Here is a 27,093-nt window from a genome sequence, read left to right on the forward strand (position 1 = left end):
ACCTCACTGAGCTCGAGCTGTTCTGCAAGGAGGAATGGGAAAAAAATTCAGTCTCTCGATGTGCAAAACTGATAGAGACATACCCCAAGCGACTTACAGCTGTAATCGCAGCAAAAGGTGGCGCTACAAAGTATTAACTTAAGGGGGCTGAATAGTTTTGCACGCCCAATTTTTCAGTTTTTGATTTGTTAAAAAGTTTGAAATATCCAATAAATGTCGTTCCACTTCATGATTGTGTCCCACTTGTTGTTGATTCTTCACAAAAAAATACAGTTTTATATCTTTATGTTTGAAGCCTGAAATGTGGCAAAAGGTCGCAAAGTTCAAGGGGGCCGAATACTTTCGCAAGGCACTGTAGTATGTACAAGAATGTATAGTTCAAGTGACTATGCATATATGATAAACAGAAAGTAGCAGCAGCGTAAAAAGAGGGTTTGGGGGGGCACACAATGCAAATAGTCCGGGTAGCCATTTGATTACCTGTTCAGGAGTCTTATGGCTTGGGGGTAAAAACTGTTGAGAAGCCTTTTTGTCCTAGACTTGGCACTCCGGTACAGCTTGCCATGCGGTAGTAGAGAGAACAGTCTATGACTGGGGTGGCTGGGGTCTTTGACAATTATTAGGGCCTTCCTCTGACACCGCCTGGTGTAGAGGTCTTGGATGGCAGGCAGCTTAGCCCCAGTGATGTACTGGGCCGTACGCACTACCCTCTGTAGTGCTTTGCGGTCAGAGGCCGAGAAATTGCCGTACCAGGCAGGGATGCAACCAACTCTCGATGTTGCAGCTGTAGAATCTTTTGAGGATCTCAGGACCCATGCCAAATCTTTTTAGTTTCCTGAGGGGGAAAAGGGTTTGTCGTGCCCTCTTCACAACTGTCTTGGTGTGTTTGGACCATTCTAGTTTGTTGTTGATGTGGACACCGAGGAACTTGAAGCTCTCAACCTGCTCCACTACAGTCCTGTCGATGAGAATGGGGGCGTGCTCGGTCCTCCTTTTCCTGTAGTCCACAATCATCTCCTTAGTCTTGGTTACGTTGAGGGATAGGTTGTTATTCTGGCACCACACGGCCAGGTCTCTGACTTGTACCACTGTTGTGTCATCTGCAAACTTGATGATGGAGTTGGAGTCATGCATGGCCATGCAGTCATGAGTGAACAGGGAGTACAAGAGGGGACTGAGCTTGCACCCCTGAGGGGCCCCTGTGTTGAGGATCAGCATGGCGGATGTGTTGTTACCTACCCTTACCACCTGGGGGCGACCCATCAGGAAGTCCAGGACCATTTGTAGAGGGAGGTGCTTAGTCCCAGGATCCTTAGCTTAGTGAATAGCTTTGAGGGCACTATGGTGTTGAATGCTGAGCTGTAGTCAATGAATAGCATTCTCACATAGGTGTTTATTTTGTCCAGGTGGGAAAGGGTAGTGTTGGGTGCAATAGAGATTGCATCATCCGTGGATCTGTTGGGGCGGTATGCAAATTGGAGTGGGTCTAGGGTTTCTGGGATATTGGTGTTGATGTGAGCCATGACCAGCCTTTCAAAGCACTTCATAGTGCAGACGTGAGTGCTACGGGTCGGTAGTCATTTAGGCAGGTAACCTTAGTGTTTATGGGCACAGGGACTATGGTGGTCTGCTTGAAACATGTTGGTATTACAGACTCAGTCAGGGAGAGGTTGAAAATGTCAGTGAAGACACTTGCCAGTTGGTCAGCGCATGCTCAGAGTACATGTCCTGATAATCCGTATGGCCCAGCAGCCTTGTGAATGTTGACCTGTTTAAAGGTCTTACTCACATTGGCTATGGAGAGCGTGATCACACAGTCGTCCGGAACAGCTGGTGCTTCCATGCATGTATCAGTGTTACTTGCCTCGAAGCGAGCATAGAAGTAAATTCTCATCTGGTAGGTTTGTGCCACTGGGCAGCTCGTGGCTGTGCTTCCTTTCGCAAGCCCTGCCACATCTGAAGAGCGTCGGAGCCAGTGTAGTACGATTCAATCTTAGTCCTGTGTTGACGCGTTGCCTGTTTGATGGTTCGTCTGAGGGCATTGCGGGATTTCTTATTAGCTTCCGGGTTAGAGTCCAACTCCTTGAAAGCGGCAGCTCTACCCTTTAGCTCAGTACGAATGTTGCCTGTAATCCATTGCTTCTGGTTGGGGTATGTACTTACAGTAACTGTGGGAAAACAACCTTGATGCACTTATTGATGAAGCTAATGACTGATGTGGTGTACTCCTCAATGTCAATGTCATCAGAAGAATCCCGGAACATATTCCAGTCTGTGCTAGCAAAACAGTCCCGCAGGTTGGCGTACATCTCTGGGGTGAGCACCTTGGCCATGTGGTTGTTATGTTGGCTGAGGTCGGGGTACTCCTGCTCCGCGGAGTAGCTCATCTTCAGCTTGTTGTGGGTGTTACCGAAAGGCATGACTGCGTTCACCTGTGCGCAAGGATGAAACGATGAGGTGTCAGTGGCCAAGAGCCTAGACCCGGCAAAATGGAATAACTAATTGGAACAGGGTCTAAAAAGACTTGAGAAGTCACTGTACGCAATTGTGACGCAGTGGTCGGCTATTTCGACACCTGGTTTTGAGGTAGCAAACAAATTCCTGCCATTTGCGTGCCAATTCCTCATAATCTGAGAGGGTATACGCAACATACAATCGGTGCCCAAATATAGCAATTTATTTTCTCTAAAATATAAAAATGTCCAACAAAGGGAATGCATATTCATCCACGTTAATCCAAAATATGTCGGTTACAGTGCGAGGCAATACTGTTCACATTAGTCACATGCGTGATGTCCAGCACCAGATAAGACCTTGCAGATAGACCACGACCTTGCGGTCTCTTCCGTGTAAACGGCTATGCCAAACGGAAAATTACCCCTCTACACTAGTTGACGATTTTAACCAGGGTGAAATATTGTACATGTCAGTTCGATTTAATCGTTTTGAGTGGAACCAAATCACTGACGTCTCCCCATTTCTCTAGGGTTAGATGCGCTTTCCCGAGATGCTGTCTAAAAATACCCGTCTTTGTTCAGCCTATATTCCAAACGTTTTGCCATTATCATATAGCCTATTTAACCAATATATGTATTAAATACAAAGTACATTAGACACCCAACAGTTCTGCAAATATGATGACATACTTATGCATTTATACAAAGTAAAAAATAAATCACCTACCGTAGGACGTTTTTCTTTGGGAAAGACACACCAAAACTAATAATGGTGTCCGGAATGAATCAGCTTCGCTAGGTTTTTATATGCCAGAGGAGCTCTCATCTGATTGGATACTATTTAAAGTTCATTCATCCTATTGGAAATGGGAATAACGCAATTGCATATAGCGTCACTGCTGCGATTTAACAGCCGACACCTCTCAGATCAAGTGGTGCGTTCCTTGACAGATCTCTTTATTGACAACAGTAAGAGAGAATTGAATGGTACCAGTGGCTACATTCCATTTATCCGCACTGGGATGAATGGATATCGATTCTCCTAGTAAGCCGGAATGTCACCACACACAGAAGAACCCTGCCCTGCTCATTTAGCAATGTCAAATATGTTAATATGGTCCAATGGGCTTCAGGTAGCCTATACATAAGCTAAAATGTCGGTCTGTTTCAGGCGAATGTCGTTGTTCTTTATGATGATGGGAACATTTAGTGGCCTATTTTAATATATATGAATAATGTTTTATTTTCATATTCCAATGCTTTTGTGTGGCTCATTTGTAATGCCATTTTAACAATAGGCATATTATATGCTCCATGGGGCTTATTTCTCCCCCCACAAAAAAACTGAGGTAAAAATAGTTTCAGTTTGGATATTCGATGGATATTCGCCTGCAGTTTTCCTTACCTGCACCAACAGCAGTTAGGGACCGTCAACATAGTGACAAATCAAATTTTTCAAATTTCATTTTCTATTTAACCACTACTCCTAAAACTTTAAAACCTGTTTCTAGCTAACCCGATGAAATAGACACACATTGCACACATTTTTTGTTGTTGTTGATTTACATCTCGCACTATTTTAAATGATTAATTTGCATTTTTGAATTTCAGTAGCTCATTGGTCATATGACCTACTGGACTCAAACAAGGTTCAGAATGTCCACTGACTATCCTTCTATATTACACACCCTTTAGTTTGTCCATTTTCATCTCACATGATTTTACATGAATTTTTCTAAATTTAGAATTTCAATAGCTCCTTGGTCATGTGACCTAGGGACTTCAAACAAGGTTCAGAATGTCCACTCAGTGGGCCTACACATTGCACACCCTTTAGTTTGTCCATTTTCATTTACATGACTTTTTTAAAATTTAAACATTCAAAAGCTCCTTGGTCATGTGACCTAATGACTTAAAAAAAAGGTTAATTATGTTCAATGACTACCCTTCTATATTGCACACCCTTTATTTTGTCCATTTTCATCTCACATGATTTTACATTAATTTATGAATTTTGAAAAATTTTGAATTTCAATAGCTCCTTGTTCTTGTGACCTAGTGACCTCAAATCGCACACTCTGATGTTTGTCTACTTTCATCTCATGCTATTAGACTTAAATCTGTAAGCTTTACAGACCATCTCCACAAAAAAATAAAATAAAGTTGTTGACCTAATTGTCACATAACAGCTACTCATTATTGAAAATATAACTATCAAACCTGCATTACAAAGACCCCACAGCTGAAGGTGTCCTGCTGCGTAGTGGGAGTTATTTCTCCTTCTTTCCACTTTATGTACACCCAGTCGTCTTTTCCATGGCAGGATCTTCTCATTTTGAAGTACTCTCTTTTTTTATGTAAACATAATGGGATTCTGATTAGTTATAGGCAAATAAATGCACAGGCCAAATGTGTATGCTGTTTTCCTTATCACTATATCTAGTAGTCATTTAGTAGTAGAGGTAAATTCCTTTATGCCCATTCTACACACAGTGTAAATTGTAGGCACTGAATCATTTACAGGACAATAATAAAAGAAGCATATAGGATCCAACCCTATCACAGAGTGAATAAATGTAGAGTGTTTGGAGACTTCAAGAAAAAAATATGAAGTGACAGTTTCATCAGTACGTGCTTAAAGAAAGTCATATCACAGATGACAATGCCCACCAAGTGTGATTGGTTGAAGAGCATGCATTTAGACTGCCAGAGGTCCGGACAACAGGCCCTCCGATTTGATACACTGAACTCTGTCTGAGAAGTAGTTGGTGAACCTGGCGAGGCAGTCATTTGAAAAACCAAGGCTGTTGAATCTGCTGATAAGAATGCAGTGATTGACAGAGTCGAAGGCCTTGGCCAGGTCGATGAATACGGCTGCACAGTATTGTCTCGTATCGATGGCGGTTATGATATCGTTTAGGACCTTGAGCGTGGCTGAGGTGCACCCATGACCAGTTCGGAAAGACCTAGGTCTGTAACCTATATCTATCCTACCCCCGCGGTCATCCCCCTTTGAAGAGGGGGATGACCGCGGCAGCTTACCAATCTTTGGGGATCTCAGACGATACGATCGAGAGGTTGAAATCAAATCAAATCAAAGTTTATTTGTCACGTGCTCTGAATACAACAGGTGTAGGTAGACCTTACAGTGAAATTATTACTTACAGGATATAACCAATAGTGCAAAAATGGTGTTAGGTGAACAATAGGTAAGTAAAGAAATAAAACAACAGTAAAAATACAGGCTATATACAGTAGCAAGGCTATAAAAGTAGCAAGGCTGCATACAGACACCGTCTAGTCAGGCTGATTGAGGTAGTATGTACATGTAAATATGGTTATGTGACTATGCATATATGATGAACAGAGAATAGCAGTAGCGTAAAAGAGGGGTTGGCAGTTGGTGGGTGGCGGAACACAATGCAGATAGCCTGGGTTAGCCAATGTGCGGGAGCACTGGTTGGTCAGCCCAATTGAGGTACAGTGCCTTGCGAAAGTATTCGGCCCCCTTGAACTTTGCGACCTTTTGCCACATTTCAGGCTTCAAACATAAAGATATAAAACTGTATTTGTTTGTGAAGAATCAACAACAAGTGGGACACAATCATGAAGTGGAACGACATTTATTGGATATTTCAAACTTTTTTAACAAATAAAAAACTGAAAAATTGGGCGTGCAAAATTATTCAGCCCTTTTACTTTCAGTGCAGCAAACTCTCTCCAGAAGTTCAATGAGGATCTCTGAATGATCCAATGTTGACCTAAATGACTAATGATGATAAATACAATACACCTGTGTGTAATCAAGTCTCCGTATAAATGCACCTGCACTGTGATAGTCTCAGAGGTCCGTCAAAAGCGCAGAGAGCATCATGAAGAACAAGGAACACACCAGGCAGGTCCGAGATACTGTTGTGAAGAAGTTTAAAGCCGGATTTGGATACAAAAAGATTTCCCAAGCTTTAAACATCCCAAGGAGCACTGTGCAAGCGATAATATTGAAATGGAAGGAGTATCAGACCACTGCAAATCTACCAAGACCTGGCCGTCCCTCTAAACTTTCAGCTCATACAAGGAGAAGACTGATCAGAGATGCAGCCAAGAGGCCCATGATCACTCTGGATGAACTGCAGATATCTACAGCTGAGGTGGGAGACTCTGTCCATAGGACAACAATCAGTCGTATATTGCACAAATCTGGCCTTTATGGAAGAGTGGCAAGAAGAAAGCCATTTCTTAAAGATATCCATACAAAGTGTTGTTTAAAGTTTGCCACAAGCTACCTGGGAGACACACCAAACATGTGGAAGAAGGTGCTCTGGTCAGATGAAACCAAAATTGAACTTTTTGGCAACAATGCAAAACATTATGTTTGGCGTAAAAGCAACACAGCTGAACACACCATCCCCACTGTCAAACATGGTGGTGGCAGCATCATGGTTTGGGCCTGCTTTTCTTCAACAGGGAAGATGGTTAAAATTGATGGGAAGATGGATGGAGCCAAATACAGGACCATTCTGGAAGAAAACCTGATGGAGTCTGCAAAATACCTGAGACTGGGATGGAGATTTGTCTTCCAACAAGAAAATGATCCAAAACATAAAGCAAAATCTACAATGGAATGGTTCAAAAATAAACATATCCAGGTGTTAGAATGGCCAAGTCAAAGTCCAGACCTGAATCCAATCGAGAATCTGTGGAAAGAACTGAAAACTGCTGTTCACAAATGCTCTCCATCCAACCTCACTGAGCTCGAGCTGTTCTGCAAGGAGGAATGGTGCAAGGAGGAATGGCACTCGATGTGCAAAACTGATAGAGACATACCCCAAGCGACTTACAGCTGTAATCGCAGCAAAAGGTGGCGCTACAAAGTATTAACTTAAGGGGGCTGAATAGTTTTGCACGCCCAATTTTTCAGTTTTTGATTTGTTAAAAAGTTTGAAATATCCAATAAATGTCGTTCCACTTCATGATTGTGTCCCACTTGTTGTTGATTCTTCACAAAAAAATACAGTTTTATATCTTTATGTTTGAAGCCTGAAATGTGGCAAAAGGTCGCAAAGTTCAAGGGGGCCGAATACTTTCGCAAGGCACTGTAGTATGTACAAGAATGTATAGTTCAAGTGACTATGCATATATGATAAACAGAAAGTAGCAGCAGCGTAAAAAGAGGGTTTGGGGGGGCACACAATGCAAATAGTCCGGGTAGCCATTTGATTACCTGTTCAGGAGTCTTATGGCTTGGGGGTAAAAACTGTTGAGAAGCCTTTTTGTCCTAGACTTGGCACTCCGGTACAGCTTGCCATGCGGTAGTAGAGAGAACAGTCTATGACTGGGGTGGCTGGGGTCTTTGACAATTATTAGGGCCTTCCTCTGACACCGCCTGGTGTAGAGGTCTTGGATGGCAGGCAGCTTAGCCCCAGTGATGTACTGGGCCGTACGCACTACCCTCTGTAGTGCTTTGCGGTCAGAGGCCGAGAAATTGCCGTACCAGGCAGGGATGCAACCAACTCTCGATGTTGCAGCTGTAGAATCTTTTGAGGATCTCAGGACCCATGCCAAATCTTTTTAGTTTCCTGAGGGGGAAAAGGGTTTGTCGTGCCCTCTTCACAACTGTCTTGGTGTGTTTGGACCATTCTAGTTTGTTGTTGATGTGGACACCGAGGAACTTGAAGCTCTCAACCTGCTCCACTACAGTCCTGTCGATGAGAATGGGGGCGTGCTCGGTCCTCCTTTTCCTGTAGTCCACAATCATCTCCTTAGTCTTGGTTACGTTGAGGGATAGGTTGTTATTCTGGCACCACACGGCCAGGTCTCTGACTTGTACCACTGTTGTGTCATCTGCAAACTTGATGATGGAGTTGGAGTCATGCATGGCCATGCAGTCATGAGTGAACAGGGAGTACAAGAGGGGACTGAGCTTGCACCCCTGAGGGGCCCCTGTGTTGAGGATCAGCATGGCGGATGTGTTGTTACTTACCCTTACCACCTGGGGGCGACCCATCAGGAAGTCCAGGACCATTTGTAGAGGGAGGTGCTTAGTCCCAGGATCCTTAGCTTAGTGAATAGCTTTGAGGGCACTATGGTGTTGAATGCTGAGCTGTAGTCAATGAATAGCATTCTCACATAGGTGTTTATTTTGTCCAGGTGGGAAAGGGTAGTGTTGGGTGCAATAGAGATTGCATCATCCGTGGATCTGTTGGGGCGGTATGCAAATTGGAGTGGGTCTAGGGTTTCTGGGATATTGGTGTTGATGTGAGCCATGACCAGCCTTTCAAAGCACTTCATAGTGCAGACGTGAGTGCTACGGGTCGGTAGTCATTTAGGCAGGTAACCTTAGTGTTTATGGGCACAGGGACTATGGTGGTCTGCTTGAAACATGTTGGTATTACAGACTCAGTCAGGGAGAGGTTGAAAATGTCAGTGAAGACACTTGCCAGTTGGTCAGCGCATGCTCAGAGTACATGTCCTGATAATCCGTATGGCCCAGCAGCCTTGTGAATGTTGACCTGTTTAAAGGTCTTACTCACATTGGCTATGGAGAGCGTGATCACACAGTCGTCCGGAACAGCTGGTGCTTCCATGCATGTATCAGTGTTACTTGCCTCGAAGCGAGCATAGAAGTAAATTCTCATCTGGTAGGTTTGTGCCACTGGGCAGCTCGTGGCTGTGCTTCCTTTCGCAAGCCCTGCCACATCTGAAGAGCGTCGGAGCCAGTGTAGTACGATTCAATCTTAGTCTTGTGTTGACGCGTTGCCTGTTTGATGGTTCGTCTGAGGGCATTGCGGGATTTCTTATTAGCTTCCGGGTTAGAGTCCAACTCCTTGAAAGCGGCAGCTCTACCCTTTAGCTCAGTACGAATGTTGCCTGTAATCCATTGCTTCTGGTTGGGGTATGTACTTACAGTAACTGTGGGAAAACAACCTTGATGCACTTATTGATGAAGCTAATGACTGATGTGGTGTACTCCTCAATGTCATCAGAAGAATCCCGGAACATATTCCAGTCTGTGCTAGCAAAACAGTCCTGTAGCTTAACATCTGCTTCATCTGACCACTTTCTTATTGATCTAGTCACTGGTACTTCCTGCTTTAGTTTTTGTTGTAAGCAGGAATCAAGAGGTTATAATCATGGTCAGATTTGCCAAATGGAGGGCGAGGGAGAGCTTTGTATGCATCTCTGTGTGTGGAGTAAAGGTGGTCTAGAGCTTTTTTCCCCCTCTGGTTGCACATGTGACATGCTGATAGAAATGAGGTAAAACTGATTTAAGTTTCCCTGCATTGAAGTCCCCGGCCAATAGGAGTGCCGCCTCTGGATGAGCGTTTCCCTGTTTGCTTATGGCCGTATACAGCTCATTGAGTACGGTCTTAGTGCCAGCATCGGTCTGCGGTGGTATATAGGCAGCTACAAAAAATATAGATGTAAACTCTCTTGGTAAATAGTGTGGTCTACAGCTTATCATGAGATACTCCACCTCAGGCGAGCAAAACATTGAGACTTCCTTAGATTTTGTGCACCAGCTGTTGTTTACACATATGCATAGGCCGCCAACCCTTGTCTTACCAGAGGCTGGAATTTAAAGATATAAGGAATTTGAAAGTATTTATACTTTTCCTTCCTTCCATGCTGCATCACATCCGCCCAAGATTTGGAGTCCCGTAGGGCATCGCACAATTGGCCAATCGTCGTCCAGGTTTGGCCGGGGTATGCCATCATTGAAAATAATAATATGTTCTTAACTGACTTGCCTAGTTAAATAAAGGTTACATTAAAAAATGTAATAAAAAAATTTGATACTTAAGTATATTTTAAGAATTACATTTACTTTTGTTTCTTAAGTATATTTAAAACCAAATACGTTTCGACTTACTCAAGTAATTTACTGGTTAACTTTCACTTTTACTTTAGTAATTTTCTATTAAGGTATCTTAACTCAAGTATGACAATTGGGTACTTTTTCCACCACTGATCAAATCTCAATTCAATTGTTTTTAAATACTTTCTGAAGGAACTACTGTTTGTGGCAGATGCTAAAAATCACACTGAATGGGTCTTGTTTTTGCATCAAAGTATAATCCTGAGTGGGAACTGTTAATGAGATGCAGCGCCGTTGTTGTGACTGACGCGTCACAGGAAGCAGTTCGATGACAGGCCGCAACTGCAGCCACCTGATAGCTGACAGAGCTTTCCACATATTGTCTGTGCTTGTTTATGCATTTCATTGTGTGTGACTGTGTATGCCTGGGTGTCTGTATGTTATCATTTGCATGGGTCGACTGGACAGGTTGTTGGGCGGCCCGCAGTAGTTGAAGGATTTCATCTGGAGAGAGGGGAGAAAGAGATCAAGGCGTAGGGTAGTTCTGTGTGAGTGGGACCAGTGGACTTAATAGGCTGAGTGAATGAGGAGTGGATGTCGACAACCTTCTTTTCATAGTGGTTGACAAAGTTGTCCACAGAGAGGGAGGAGGGAGGGGGAGGGGTGGAGAATGAAGGAGGGAGGGGAATGCAGAGCCGGCCGTGAGGAAAGAGGAGAGTGCGAGTCATAGGATGAGAAGGTTTGAAGAGGCACAATGAGGTGACAGGAGGGAGAAGGTTTTAGCAGAAGGGAGAGATGATAGGATAGAAGAGGGGAGGGTAGTGGGAGAGAGAGAGAGAGAGTGAAAACCGGTTAGGGTTGGAGGAAAGGAAGAAAGAAAACAGAAAAGGAAACAAAGTAGTGATCAGATACCTGGAGAGGGGTTGCAGTGAGATTAGTAGGTGAACAGCCTCTAGTAAGATGAGTTGAAGCATATTGCCTGCCTTTTCAGTTGAAGGGGATTGGGAAAGGGTGAGGTCAAACGAGGCAAGGAGGTGAAAGAAAAGTTTGGAAAGAAATTACTCGAAGGCAAATATCGGGAGGTTGAAGTCGCCAAGTACGAAGAGCGGTGAGCCATCATCAGGAAATGAACTCATCAAGGTGTCAAGCACATTGAGGAACTCTATAAAGGCACCTAGTGGGCGATAAATGAGAACAATGTTAAGCTTTAGTGGACAAGTGACAGTGACAGCATGGAATTCAAATGAGCAGATGGACAGGTGAGAGATGGAGAAAAGAGAACATTTCCATTTAGGAGAAATGAGTAGCCCTGTGCCACCACCGCTACGACCAGCTGCTCTTGGACTATGAGACGTAGTCAGATGAAAAGATAGCAGCTGGAGTAGCAGTGTTCTCTGGGGTGAGCCATGTCCCAGTAAGGTCCAAAAAGTCAAGGGACTGAAGGGCAGCATAGGCTGAAATGAACTCAGCGTTTTTGACCGCAGATCAGCAGTTCCAAACCTTGCCAGAGACCAAGATTTCCACATGGGTTGTGTGCGCAGGGTACATTAAATTAGAATGGTTGCAGCCAAGGGATGGGGAGCATCCGTAAAGCCTACAGGGAGAAGAGCTAAGAGGTGTAGAAATCAGGGATGCAAAATATATCGGTAAGCATATCAGAATCGAACGAGATTAGCTAAAAATGCCTGCATTGGCCCGATGTCTAGTTTAACGCCGATGTGCAAAACCGATGTCAAAGCTGACGTACATACCTATATAACATAATGACGCAATTAAAAATATAGCGCTACACGTGCAACACAGCATTCCTAACCTAGCCCACAATGTCAACAAGTCGAGCAGTCATTTGAAAGAGTAATGGAATTTATTGCCCTTGACAATCTACTGTTCTCTGTCATGGATGATGTTGGCTTTCGCCGACTGGTCGAGTACCGGTACGCATTACCAAGTAAGCTCTATTTTTCAGATATTGCCCAACCGAAGTTACACAGTATTGAAACTCACACACATGAGACTCACACCCATGAGCTACTTGCTACTTGCAATGGGCATCACTGCTATTAGCTTCACAACTAACATTTGGACCGGCAATGTCAGCACCATGAGCATTATGAGTCTGACAGCACAGTGGGTCGACAAGGATTTTGTACTGAGAAATACCATATTACATGCTCAAGAATGTGCTGGTTCTCATACCGCTGCTGCCATTTCAATGGCATTTGAAAACATGTTTGAAGCATGAACACTCCTAGCTCCATTCAAACAACTGACTGGAGAAATAAGCTCAACTGTGTTTGCAGCAGACGTGATACCCTGTCATGGCATTGAAATGCCTGCTCAACAAAAATGCCAACACAGACTGTTAGGTTAACTTGGAAAAGCGATTCGGGGGCACTCTCTCTGAGCCTCTACTGTGTCGCCACCATGCTCAATGCTAGGTACAACGACCGCTTCTTCGATGCAGACAAGAAACAGGGTTTACGTGACATGTTAGACAGCTGGACAAGATAGAAAGGGTCACAGTGACAGTGTGCACTGAGGAAGAAGACCCACGACAGAAGAGGCCACGGACAGACGGACCTGAAACTTCACTGCTTGACATGCATGATGAAATGCTGGTTGAGAATGAAACAACTGGACAAATGAACAACAAACAGCACAGCCAGTAAGTAAAAGAAATAGGATTTGATTATGTTTTACTGGTAATGGGGACATACGTAAATGCCAACAAAATAATTTTTGGTCAGTGTGTGAGTGTGTGTTGTTGTTGCCTAAGTGTTGTTGTTGTCATAACTCTCCTGTGACGATCTGAAGGATCAGGCGTGCTCTACAGCGTGCTCTCTCTCGTAGAGGGAGAGGTTGGGAAGTCGGCTGTTTTATGGTCGGTCATAAAATACTCTGCCCCTGTGCTCTGTAGTGTTTGAGTTGGAATGTAAACTGTGGATCACAAAGAGACTCTTAAACAATATTTATATTTTTCTGAATTTTTGAGAATGTGGGAGTGGTCCGTGGACACTTAAGGGACAGTAATGACGAGTGTGTTTCATTTGGTGATCTCATGAGGGAGATGAAACACATACCAGTGTACATTTCCCAGCTGAATGGTAAAATGTGTGAGTAAATATGAAACTATTAGTGAGAAGATGTAATGTGATGTTGGCTTTCTAAATTAGATACTTGTTAAGATGTAAAGTTTTAACTAGTCAGTGGCCACACCCCCGTGAGGCCAGACATTACATCAGGCGTCATAGAATCACCCCTTTTTCCACAGAGTATGAAACCCCTCCTGACCAAGTTTACATTAGACCAGAAAATATGGAGCTGACGCTACATGTTGAAATGGTTAAGAACTACAACTCCATAGGCCACGGAGACCATACAGCTGTAGTTTTGGCTACACGGCCAGAAATGGTTAAACTCTGAGACTATCACTACAGAATAAGAGCAAATCCTAGACGATTAACTACTAGTCTGCAGCTGGAAATGACGTAAGTCTAGTAGAAGAATACCGACAACCGTGGAAGCATCTATTCTCTGTAGGCCTGACGTATCCAATACAACAGACACTATCCAGAGCCGCGGAGAAAGCTACAACCACGAAGGACATTGTGACTTCTGGGGAAGTTAAACAGAGACTCTCTGATGAACAGACTCTCCAGCAGACGGACTGGCGATTCCAACAGAGAAGACAACAACGACATAAGGGCGTAAATATATACAGTTGAAGTCAGAAATTTACAAACACCTTAGCCAAATATATTTAAACTCAGTTTCACAATTCATGACATTTAATCCAAGTAAAAATTCAGTTAGGATCACCACTTTGTTTTAAGGAAGTGAAATGAATAATAACAGTAGAGAGAATTATTTATTTAATTCATCACATTCCCAGTGGGTCAGAAGTTTACATACATTGCCTTTAAATAGCATTGCCTTTAAATTGTTTAACTTCGGTAGCCTTCCACAAGCTTCCCACAATAAGTTGGGTGAATTTTGTCCCATTCCTCCTGACAGAGCTGGTGTAACTGAGTCTGGTTTGTAGGCCTCCTTGCTCGCACACACTTTTTTAGTTCTGCCCACAAATTTTCTATAGGATTTTGGTCAGGGCTTTGTGATGGCCACTCCAATACCTTGACTTTGTTGTCCTTAAGCCATTTTGCCACAACTTTGGAAGTATGCTTGTGGTCATTGTTCATTTGGAAGATCATTTGCGACCAAGCTTTAACTTCCTGACTGATGTCTTGAGATGTTGCTTCAATATATCCACATAGTTTTCCTACCTCATGATGCCATCTATTCTGTGAAGTGCACCAGTCCCTTCTGCAGAAAACACCCCCACAACATGATGCTGCCAACCCCGTGCTTCGTGGTTGGGATGGTGTTCTTCGGGCTTGCAAGCCTCCCCCTTTTTCCTCCAAACATAACGATGGTCATTATGGCCAAACCATTCTATTTTTGTTTCATCAGACCAGAGGACATTTCTCCAAAAAGTACGATCTTTGTCCCCAATGTGCAGTTGCAATCCGTAATCTGTCTTTTATATGGCGGTTTTGGAGCAGTGGCTTCTTCATTGCTGAGCGGCCTTTCAGATTATGTCGATATAGGACTCGTCTTACTGTGGATATATATACACGTTTGTACCTGTTTCCTCCAGCATCTTCACAAGGTCCTTTGCTGTTGTTCTGGGATTGATTTGCACTTTTCGCACCAAAGTTTGTTTGTCTCTAGGAGACAGAATGCGTCTCCTTCCTGAGCGGTATGACGGCTGCGTGGTCCCATGGTGTTTATACTTGCATAGTATTGTTTGTACAGATGAACGTGGTACCTTCAGGCGTTTGTAAATTGCTTCCAAGGATGAACCAGACTTGTGGAGGTGTAACATTTGTCCTCCCTTGTTCTGACGAAGAGGAGTAGTAGGAAGGATCAGAGGACCAATGTGCAATGTGGTAAGTGTCCATTTTAATATATAAAACTGAACACTACAAAAATACAAAATAACACTGTGAATGAACAAATGAAAATCAAAACAGTCCCGTATGGTACAGACACAGGAAACAATCACCCACAACTCAAAAGTGAAACCAGGCTACCTAAGTATGGTTCTCAATCAGGGACAACGAATGACAGCTGCCTCTGATTGAGAACCATACCAGGTGAAACACAGAAATCCCAAATCATAGAAAAACTAACATAGACAACCCACCCAACTCACGCCCTGACCATACTAAAACAAAGACATAACAAAATATCTAATGTCAGAACGTGACAGGAGGTCTACAATTTATTTTCTGTGGTCTTGGCTGATTTATTTAGATTTTCCCATGATGTCAAGCAAAGAGGCACTGAGTTTGAAGGTAGGCCTTGAAGTACATCCATAGGTACACCTCCAATTGCCTCAAATGATTTCAATTAGCCTATCAGAAGCTTCTAAAACCAATAACATAATATTCTGGAATTTTCCAAGCTGTTTAAAGGCACAGTCAACTTCGTGTATGTAATCTTCTGACCCACTGGAATTGTGATACAGTGAATTATAAGTTAAATAATCTGTCTGTAAGCAATTGTTGGAAAAATGACTTCTAGTTTGTTAACAATACATTTGTGGAGTGGTTGAAAAACTAGGTTTAATGACTCCAACCTAAGTGTATGTAAACTTCCTACTTCAACTGTACATTGCAATTATTCTCGAATGAGCTTCCGTTCATTTGCAAAGGATTAGCATTTCAATGAATATAATTATGAACCGTGTGCAGTGAAACCCTTTTGTCTTTCCCCCTCCTTCTCAGTCCTCACCCCTTTCCTTTGTCTACCAATCCGCCATACTGGCTTCGTCCGCTAGGGACTTTTTCTTTGTATCATGTTTGTTTATGTTTGTTATATATTTCTGTGATTATTTAGTTAGATAGTAAATAAATAATTAAGCCAATTTGTATATCGCTGATTCATCATTTAGGCTAGGGTTTGTGCAGCTATCAAAGGGTTTGCAATGTTCAGTAATGAGAACTGATGAGGTAATAATAATTAATTAATAAGCGACTATTTTGATAAGATATGAAAATATCTGAAGAGTCGAATCCGGGAAATAGAGACTCTATAGCAAAAAATCTGTGGTGCTCCGACTTCCTAGTTAATTAAAGTTTACATGATTAGTTTAATCACGTATTAATAACACATAGAAAATTGATTTGATAAAATAACAGTCTTCACATTTAATGATAGTCCAGACACGACAGTGTGTTTATTTCAATTGTTTAACTGTACTAGAATGCTTAAAATGCTGCAATTTTTTTAAATATCGGTTATCGGTATCAGGTTTTTTTGGCAAGGAAAATATCAGATATCGGTATCAGCCCAAAATTTGATATCGGTGCATCCCTAATAGAAAACACACACGTAGTTGCCAAAGCTACAAAACAGCAAAATGATATAATCATAAAATAACTAGGTAAGATACTCAAGTGAGAGAGTGGTGAGGAGCCCTTCTCTCTTTCCTTCCTCAGAGAACTCTGCAGAACAACTTGGCAGAACAGTCTTTGTTTCTGCAACGGTCTTAGTTTTGCAGACGAGACCACCACTGACACAACCACTGCTTATAGCTGCCGCTCGGAAACCAGGGGAGACTGAAGTACTAACACTAATTGGTAATTGCCTAGCAGAGGTGAAGAGCACACCTCCCTGGTTGTCAGATGGATGTGAGATGACATTAAAAGACAATGTTTCCTGAATGTTATTGGAAAACATTCAGTTATTCATGGGCTTGCGGAAACATTCAGACATATTGAAAGGCAAACTTTTTCTTCATGACATCATGTCAGTGTTCCAGAGATGTCTCAGTGCAGTTGTGAACAACAAAACAAACATCAGAAAAGTTATTTCTTAACCATCCAACATATTCTGGAAAACTAAGCTTTGTTATTGCTTAGTAAGCAATCTCTTTGCAGTTCTGTCAGAGGGGACACAATAAAATGTCAGCAGCACAAGTAGTTTGTGAGACTCTGCATGCCCAGTTGCACTTGGCTCCCTGTTTCTGACTGACGGATGTGTGGTCGTGAATATTCATGAGGAGGACGGACATCAGACAACGGCACAGCTGGAGAGAGCAGAGAGGTGAGGAGAAATGTGACAGAAGCTCAGCTGACACATCCTAATGTTAAGAGACCAAAATGCCCAAAGTGCCTCTCCAGTTGGTCTCCAGTTCTCTTTTCAAAGAGCCCTTTCAATAGCTGAAGAAGGAAAGGAAATCATCTTTCTTGGAGATTGAGAGGTGACTGTCAACATTTGGTTTCGCGCAGTCCCAATAGACTGCGATTGCAGTAGTTCTATTGATAGTTCAAATGGGAATTACAGTGCAGAAAAAGGGGATGCAATGTTCTGAAAATTGCAAGTTTTTACCTCAATGTGAAATGATGTGAAGTATTATTCTCCATACTGGACTAGGTTGCGCTTCATTACCCTTCAGTACCTCACTGAATTGCCTGTCACTCCCATCTGATCATCGATGAAACAATATCTTTGCGTTTGTCCAGAAACAAATATGTGTCAGACCCACAATGTATTTACAGATACACTCTTATAACCACATATTCGCCTCTACCTAAATTATCACTGCATTACCTGCCCACAGTCATCCCAACGTTTGGCGAGTTTACTACTTGCCAACGTCCAGTCTTTTGACAACAAGGTAGACGAAATCCGAGCAATGGTTGCCTTCCAGAGAGACATCAGAGATTGTAACATTCTTTGTTTCACGGAAACGTGGCTCACTCGAGACACGCTATCGGAGTCGGTACAGCCACCTGGTTTCTTCACGCATCGCGCCGACAGAAACAAACATCTCTCTGGTAAGAAGAAGGGGGGGGGGGGGGGTATGCCTTTTGATTAACGAGACGTGGTGTGATCATAACAACATACAGGAACTCAAGTCCCTTTGCTCACCTGACCTAGAATTCCTTACAATCAAATGTCGACCGCATTATCTACCAAGAGAATCGATTATAATCACAGCCGTATATATCCCCCCCAAGCAGGTGTCTGCCCTGAATGAACGTCATTGGACTCTATGTTAACTGGAAACCACATATCCTGAGGCTGCATTTATTGTAGCTGGGGATTTTAACAAAGCTAATCTGAAAACAAGACTCCCTAAATTTTATCAGCATATCGAATGCGCTACCCGGGTGGAAAAATCCTGGACCATTGTTACTCTAACTTCCACGGCGCGTACAAAGCCCCCCACCCCCCTTTCGGAAAATCTGATCACGACTCCATTTTGTTGCTCCCAGCCTATAGACAGAAACTAAAACAGGAAATGCCCATGCTCAGGTCTGTTCAACTCTGGTCCGACAAATCTGATTCCACGCTTCAAGATTGCTTCGATCACATGGACTGGGATATGTTCCGCATGGCGTCGGACAATAATATTGATGAATACGCTGATTCGGTGAGTGAGTTCATTAGCAAGTGCATCGGTGATGTTGTACCCACAGCAACTATTAAAACCTTCCCCAACCAGAAACCGTGGATTGACGGCAGCATTCGTGTGATCCGCTGCTTTTAATCAGGGCAAGGCGACCGGTAACATGACCAAATACAAACAGTGTAGCTATTCCCTCTGCAAGGCAATCAAACAAGCTAAAGTCAGTATAGAGACAAAGTAGAGTCGCAATTCAACGGCTCAGACACGAGAGGTGACCTCCGTCATCATGAAGTGCTTTGAGAGACTAGTCAAGGATCATATCACCTCCACCCTACCTGACACCCTAGACCCACTCCAATTTGCTTACCACCCCAATAGGTCCACAGACGACGCAATCGCAATCACACTGCACACTGCCCTAACCCATCTGGACAAGAGGAATACCTATGTGAGAATGCTGTTCATCGATTGCAGCTCAGCATTTAATACCATAGTACCCTGTGCAACTGGGTCCTGGACTTCCTGACGGGCCGCCCCCAGGTGGTGAGGGTAGGAAACAACATTGCCACCCCTCTGATCCTCAACACTGGGGCCCCACAAGGGTGCGTTCTCAGCAACTGCTCCACCCACAACCGTAAGGCTCTCTAGAGACACCACCCGATGTCACAGGAAGGCCAAAAAGATCATCAAGGACAACAACCACCCGAGCCACTGCCTGTTCACCCCACTATCATCCAGAAGGCGAAGTCAGTACAGGTGCATCAAAGCTGGCACAGAGACTGAAAAACAGCTTCAATCTCAAGGCCATCAGACTGCTAAACAGCCATTACTAACATTGAGTGGCTGCTGCCAACATACTGACTCAATCTCTAGCCACTTTAATAATACAAAATTGGATGTAATAATAGTCACTTTAAACAATGTCACTTATGTTTACATACCCTACATTACTTATCTCATATGTATATACTGTACTCTATACCATCTACTGCATCTTGCCTTTGCCGTTCGGCCATCTCTTATCAATATATTTTTTATCTACATATTCTTATTAATTCCTTTACACTTGTGTGTGTATAAGGTAGTTGTTGTGAAATTGTTAGATTACTTGTTAGATATTACTGCATGGTCGGAACTATAAGCACAAGCATTTCGCTACACTCACATTGACATCTGCTAACCATGTGTTTGTGACAAATAAAAATTTGATTTGATTTGAAATGTTGGCAATAATTGGTTGAGACGTTGATCAATGAGATTTCAACCTTTTTTCACCCACTCAAATAGACAGGCAGAAAATGGTTGAATTCCCGATGCCTGATTTTTGGTTTAGTTGGCATCTAAATGTGTTATTACTGCACCTTCAACCATTTGAAAGCACAACAAAGCTCAAATGGGAATAACATGTGTTGTCACTGTGCTTCATCCAATAGCACAGCAAATGGCCAGGCTTGTAGTTGAAATTACATTAAAGGTACATAGTGCAAGTGATCAATGCTGTTCAAGATTCTGCACAGATTATTATAGTAATTGTGAAGATCTCCACAGACCGGCGGCGTTTGCATGCTATCTTGAACATGCACGCTTTCTATGATTACTGTACATACGTAGATATTTAGTAACAGTAACCTCAAAATGTGGCCATGGATGTGTTACTCATTTGAAGGTTGATTAAACACTCTTACATTAGTTTGTAAAATAGCCTTAACTTTAGGCTATTTACTGTATTACAAAAGTGATATTGAATCGTGTTTGGTTAACAACGCAACCAAATATCAACATTAAAAGGAAATGTACCTAATGCTTGAATAGTTTCATCTGAGCCACTGGCTTAATCCTATTCTTAAATTTCGATTTTTGGTTGAAGTGGAGATGTGAATCCAACATATTAATTTGTAGACAAACTGGAATTAAAGCCAGACTCAGTCAGTTGCACAGATGGAACTATCCAAGCAGAAGATACATCTTCTTTAAATGTTGACATTTGGTCTTGACAACCAAACTCAATTCAATATCCAGTTTGTTAACAAATGAAATCAAGGTCAAATCAAATGTTATTGGTCACATGCACATATTTTGCAGACGTATTGCGAAATGCTTGTATAATTGATATGTTGGATTCACATCTCCACCTCAACCAACAATTCAAAGGTAAAGAATAGTAACAGATAGAATAGAAGTCCAGATAATTCCAAAGGGTTCAGCCACTGTAGGCTGACTAGGTACATTGGGTCACAAGAATAATTACAACTTTAGGTAGTTCCCGTCGGATAACCATTTGACAACCTCTAGGGACGGTTTCCCAGGCACAGATCCTGGACTAGTCCTGAACTAAAAGCACTCTCAATAGAGATTCTCTGTTGAGCATGCTTTTTAGTTCAAGAGTAGGCTTAATCTGGGTCCAGGAAAGCAACGAGGTCTTTCAATGATGAACACCAACAGCTACTGTATGGGTAATGCACCAATGACATATGAAACCCGAACTCCAATGCTAGCCTCAATTTTTCCCCTTCCATCATAGTAGCCCGCATGACAGTCAATAGTGGCATTTCTTGCATTTTTAACCACAGGAATTCACCAGAGATGTTTTATAAGAGCGTAATTATCTTGAATAACCAATCCTCCTGCTAGGGAGAGGGGCCAGTAGTGCACTGCCGCTGCTAGAGCAGATTTTGTGGGGGATGGGGAGTGTGTGAAAAGGAGAAATGTATGGTGAGAAGCCTCAGCCCCTTCGAACCGCTGTGTTGATTGACAGCGAGCGCTCTTTAGAATCACTGACTCAGAACATCTCTTTCTCTGCCCCGTCTCCTCTGCCACAGAAAACGTTGATTTGCATCGCCCAAGGTCATGCAGTCGCAGCCAAACACAAACACACTTACACAGCCACAGAAATGTCTATGATAGCCCTCACAAATCCATCACGAGATTATTTATTATTTGGACAGGTTAATTGTATAGGGATAGGTAAAAACAAATTGACACATTGAATCAGCCCTTGTACCATAGCATGTATAGCGCATGCTAATATTCAACACCTGTCCCTAGATGGGACACAGACACAGACAGGCTAAATACACACAAGTAAACACACTGACAGTGAGCATGGTATACCAACCCACCTCCACCCTGGAACAGAACCATCCTAGATGTATCCTGCCATTAGAAGAACAGCAGGGCACACTTTCTAAGCCACAATGACAGTCCTTGGTGCCAGTTGAACATGCAACCCCTTGATAAACATAAGGCGATGGGTCCTCCTTAAGAATGAAGGCTGAACTGAAACCTTCATGACTTCATTGAAGCTACCTCAGTGTAGGCTACAATAGATCAGAGAGTTATGCATTGGATTACGCAACGCCTCTTTCTCCATAAACTGTGAATAAGACAAGCTTCATGCCTCATGTCAGAAGAGTGCTGCTAATATGCTAAACGGCGGCCTCCCTTATCTCTTGGCCCCTGCATATGGACTATCTAGCTCTAGCTTTGCGTTAAAACATCCTCTTTTTTGCACAATGCTAAAACTGTGTGTTCAGCTCATCTCGGTGGATCAAGTGAAAGTGCAGTTGGCGGATGCATTCCCTATTGCGTAATACTTCCTCTCTCTCACACACACACATAAGCTCAGTGGGGGTCAGGCATGGTGTAAGGACGATTTGATTGGAGCCAGATAATAGAGCTCAGGTCATTCCAGTAGGTAGTTCCGCCATGATCACGCACTGAGTTAAGGAATCCAGTCTAATCACTACACTGTCTGCCTGTCCAACACCGGACTCATGCCACCCCTCACATTTTTAGTGTATGTGAGGTATGTACGAGTGATGACACTAAACACATTCCATCCTACTGAGAAAAATTCTGCTTGGACTCTTCCTCTGATTCAGCCTCTTCCATGGCTGGTGTCACTCACCCATCATGTGACGTCGTACACAGATGGTGCTCTTATCACGGGCTAGCTGATGTGCTAAAGCGCCCTGATGCACTGAATTAAGCCTTTTAGCTGCTTCACAGAACCCACTGGCCTTCTGGCCATCCTCGCTACCCAGGACATTCTGTGGCAACACTGAAGACCAGGTGTCATGTGGTCTGCACTTGCTTCTGTGTCCAAAATGGCACCCTATTCTCTATGTACAGTATTGCACTACTTTTTTCCCAGGGCCCATTGGGCTCTACTCTAAAACTAGTGCACTATGTATGGAATAGGCTGCCATTTGGGACTCCTGGTTACAGCTGAGCATTCACCTTATTTAAGAACCCGGAAACAAAACAATGTCTGAACGTTCTGTCAAAATGTTGTGGGATCATACCAAGAAAAACCTTTCAAGTCTGTGCCACATCCTCAGATTATTCAAGAGTAGGAGGATGATCTGAAAAAATGGCCACATATCAGCTACGAAGACATCTTCAATTATTTTGTCTTGTCGCTCGGTGTGGATGGGTCAGAGATGAGGAGCTACAAAAGCACAGAGGCATATCAATACCTCCACAGTGACAAAGTTGGGCGAGTGCTTATTCACTGTCTTGAGGATGACAGCTTGGTGTTCCTCAATGCAGATGTCCAGCCCAGTCAGAGTAAAACAGCATAATTCTGCCTGGGTTCTTGTAATCTGTTGGCACGGTGGAGACTGTAGGGTGTTCATGTGTTGCAGGGCAGGGGAAGTCTTGCAGTCATGCAGCTGCAATACTATGGAAGGTTGCAAGCTCGCTGGCTTTTTGTTTATCATAACTTGCCCTTTCTATAACTGATACATTTGATGTTAGCTAGTTACTTAGCTAGCTAGCTAATTGTGATGATACCTGCGGGTTTAGTCTGGAGAGTAACTGTTTGCGGCACAGTAGTGAGTGTCAAGGAGCCAAGACTTTCTGCAAGCCCAGATAGAGTGTTAAACTCTCAAGAACTTCTAGAAATCAAATGTCCTGTTCCGAGTAATTGTGAGTCTCTGACTGAACTGTTCTCTGGCTAACTCACTGACGTGAAGCTGGTGGATGGGGTTCCTCAGCTGCAACCTAATTGACCCCGTGGCTACTACATGCAGGTGCAAATGGGCATGCTCCAGGACTCTCCAGGACTTTTTTTCTCCCCGAATTCGTGGTATCCAATTGATAGTTACAGTCTTGTCTCATCGCTGCAACTCCCGTACGGACTCGGGAGAGACGAAGGTCGAGAGCCATGCCTTCTCCGAAACACAACCCAACCTAGCCGCGAGTTGCTAGTGCGCGATGAGACAAGGATATCCCTGCCGGCCAAACCCTCCCTAACCCGGACAATACTGGGCCATTTGTGCGTCGCCCCATGGACCTCCCGGTTTGCGGCCGGCTGCACCAGAGCTTGGGCTCGAACCCAGAATCTCTGGTGGCACAGCTAGCACTGCGATGCAGTGCCTCAGACCACTGTGCCACCCGGGAGGCCGAGCAGGTTGTTATTGATGTGCCTTTTGATGTGAAGTTCTGTACTGATGGTGTTTTTTATGTCTTACAGCTCTCTTCATACATATTTATCTTATATTTTTATTGTACCTTGTATAGCCGCCTGAGGAGAGACACATGAAACGAGGGGGTAATACCTAGGAAGTTTTAACCTGTAACACACCTTGTTTATTCTCCTCAGGACTTTAAATGGCCCCACACACTGCGGCCCCAGCTTCCGACAGGGCAGGAGGAGGGGCAGGTTTCGGGTCGAGAGCCAGAACACGGGGGCCTCACTGCGGTGCTGGTCAGCGCTCCTCTTCTGCCTTTCCTCGGCTAGTCTTAGCAACTCCTGGATGGCTTTCCAGGTGTCCTTGGAGCACTGTACCCATTCCTCTACCGCAGGAGCCTCGGTCTGGCTCTGATGCCATGGGGCCAGGTCCGGCTGGTAACCCAACACACACTCAAAAGGGGACATGTTCGTTGAGGAGTGGCGGAGGGAGTTCTGAGCGAGCTCAGCCCAAGGAACATACCTGGCCCACTCACCAGGCCGGTCCCGGCAATATGACTGCAGAAACCTGCCCACATTCTGGTTTACGCGCTCCATCTGCCCATTACTCTCGGGGTGAAAACCCGAGGTCAAGCTGACCGAGACCCCCAGTCTCTCCATAAACGCCCTCCAAACTCTGGATGTGAACAGGATGAGACGGCAGGACTTAGAAAACCGATCCACAACGACCAGGATTGTAGTACTTCCCTGGGACGGGGGAAGGTCGGTAAGAAAGTCCACCGATAAGTGTGTCCACGGCTGTTGTGGAACGGGGAGGGGCTGTAACTTCCCTCTAGGCAAGTGTCGAGGAGCCTTGCTCTGAGCGCACACCGAGGAGGAGGAGACATAAAATCTCACGTCCTTAGCCAACGTGGGCCACCAGTATCTCCCTCTAAGACTCCGCACTGTCCTCTCGATGCCAGGATGACCCGAGGAGGGTAGAGTATGAGCCCAACGGATTAGCTTATCCCCTCGGCACGTACTTAGCCCCCGTTGGACAGTTAGGGGGGGCGGCTCTAACCGTGAGGCCCTCTCTATCTCCGCGTCCACCTCCCATACTACCGGTGCCACGAGACATAAAGGTGGAATGATGGGAGTTGGAACAACGGACCGCTCTTCGGTATCATAGAGGCGGGACAGCGTGTCGGCTTTGGTGTTTTGGGAGCGAGATGGTGAAACGAAACCGGATAAAAACATGGCCCATCTAGCCTGACTCGGATCTAGTCTCCTCGCTGCCCGGATATACTCGAGATTACGATGGTCAGTCCAGATGAGAAAAGGGTGCTTCGCCCCCTCAAGCCAATGTCTACAGCTAACAACTCCCGGTCACCCACGTCATAGCTTCCTCAAAAAGAAGGCACAAGGGCGGAGCTTTGGTGGCACGCCCGAGCGCTGGGACAGCACGGCCCCGACCCCCGCCTCGGACGCGCCCACCTCCACTATGAATGCTAAAGAGGGGTCCGGATGCGCCAACATGGGCGCATTGGTGAACAGCTCCTTCAGATGACTGAAAGCTCTGCCCACCTCTGCTGACCAACGCAAGCGCACCGGTCCTCCCTTCAGCAGTGAAGTAATGGGAACAGCCACCTGACCAAAACCCCAGATAAACCTCTGGTAGTAATTGGCAAACCCTAAAAACCGCTGAACCTCTTTCACCGTGGTCGGAGTCGGCCAATTACGCACGGCTGTAACGCGGTCACACTCCATCACCACCCCGGAGGTGGAAATACGATAACCCAGGAAGGAAACGGCCTGTTTGAAGAACACACATTTCTCAGCCTTGCAATACAGGTCATGCTCCAGCAGTCGCCCAAGTACCTTATGCACCAGAGACACGTGCGCCGCGCGGGTGGCAGAATAGATCAAGATGTCATCGATGTACACTACCACTCCCTGCCTGAGCAGGTCTCGGAGAATCTCAACTACGAAGGATTGGAAGATGGCTGGAGCATTTTTCAACCCATATGGCATGACGCGGTACTCATAATGGCCATATGTAGTACTAAATGCGGTTTTCCACTCATCTACTCCCCGGATACGCACCAGATTATACTCACTCCGCAGGTCCAGTTTTGTGAAGAAGCGATAATCAATGCACGGACGCAGACCACCTTCCTTCTTCACAAAAAAGAAGCTTGAGGAGACGGGTGATGCGGAGGGCCGAATATACCCCTTGTCCCAGCGATTCAGCAACATATCTCTCCATAGCTACAGTCTCCTCCTGGGACAATGGGTACACGTGAATCCTAGGAAGTGCAGCATTCTCCAGGAGGTCTATCGCGCAGTCCCCTCGACGATGGGGTGGTAATACATATGACCGACAGGAAACTCTGGGTGATTCTGGTGCTGACTTACCTGGGGTGATCGAGTAGTGCCTGCCCTCCCGACTCCCAGATGAGTTCCTCCAGCACCGGTCGGCCGTGTGTCCTCGCAGACCATAACTGGTGCAGGAGGAAACTCCTCCTCCGGTCCCCCTCGAAGCAGCCCCCCTAAATCCATGGGGACAGGAGCAGGAGGGCTGGGAGGTGGAAATGACAGGACCTGTTCCGAACGCCCGCCGGCAGCCAGCAGGTTGTCAAGACGGATGGACATGTCGATGAGCTCTTCAGTGTGAGGGTGGTGTCCCGACACGCTAGCCCTCTGCGGACGTCCTCCCTGAGGCTACTTCGGAAATGGTCTATTAAAGCCCTGTCGTTCCACCCCGCTCCTGCGGCCAAGGTCCTGAACTCCAGGGCAAAGTCCTGCGCACTCCTTGTCTCCTGACGCAGGTGGAACAGCCGTTCACCCACCGCACAACCCTCTGTGGGTGATCGAATACAGCTCGGAATCGGCGGGTGAACTAGGGGTCGCGATCCCTCGCCGAGTCTGGGCCATTCCACACTGCGTTTGCCGGTGCGGTATTCTGTCACGCGGGACTAGGTGGGTGAGGAAGGAATCAGGCGCAGAGAGTTCC

The 27,093-nt window shown here is 44.7% G+C and overlaps 1 long non-coding RNA gene across 1 annotated transcript; it reads right to left on the reverse strand.

Moving 5' to 3' along the window:
• Positions 1–2,288: 2,288 nt before the first annotated feature.
• LOC118964391 lies at positions 2,289–3,337 on the reverse strand. Its single transcript, XR_005051439.1, has 2 exons — positions 3,184–3,337; positions 2,289–2,432 (listed from the first exon to the last, which is right to left on the reverse strand). It is a non-coding gene; the product is annotated as an uncharacterized LOC118964391 (long non-coding RNA).
• Positions 3,338–27,093: the final 23,756 nt, after the last annotated feature.

The sequence above is a fragment of the Oncorhynchus mykiss genome, chromosome 4 (assembly GCF_013265735.2).
Source record: "Oncorhynchus mykiss isolate Arlee chromosome 4, USDA_OmykA_1.1, whole genome shotgun sequence".
Lineage (NCBI taxonomy): Eukaryota > Metazoa > Chordata > Actinopteri > Salmoniformes > Salmonidae > Oncorhynchus > Oncorhynchus mykiss.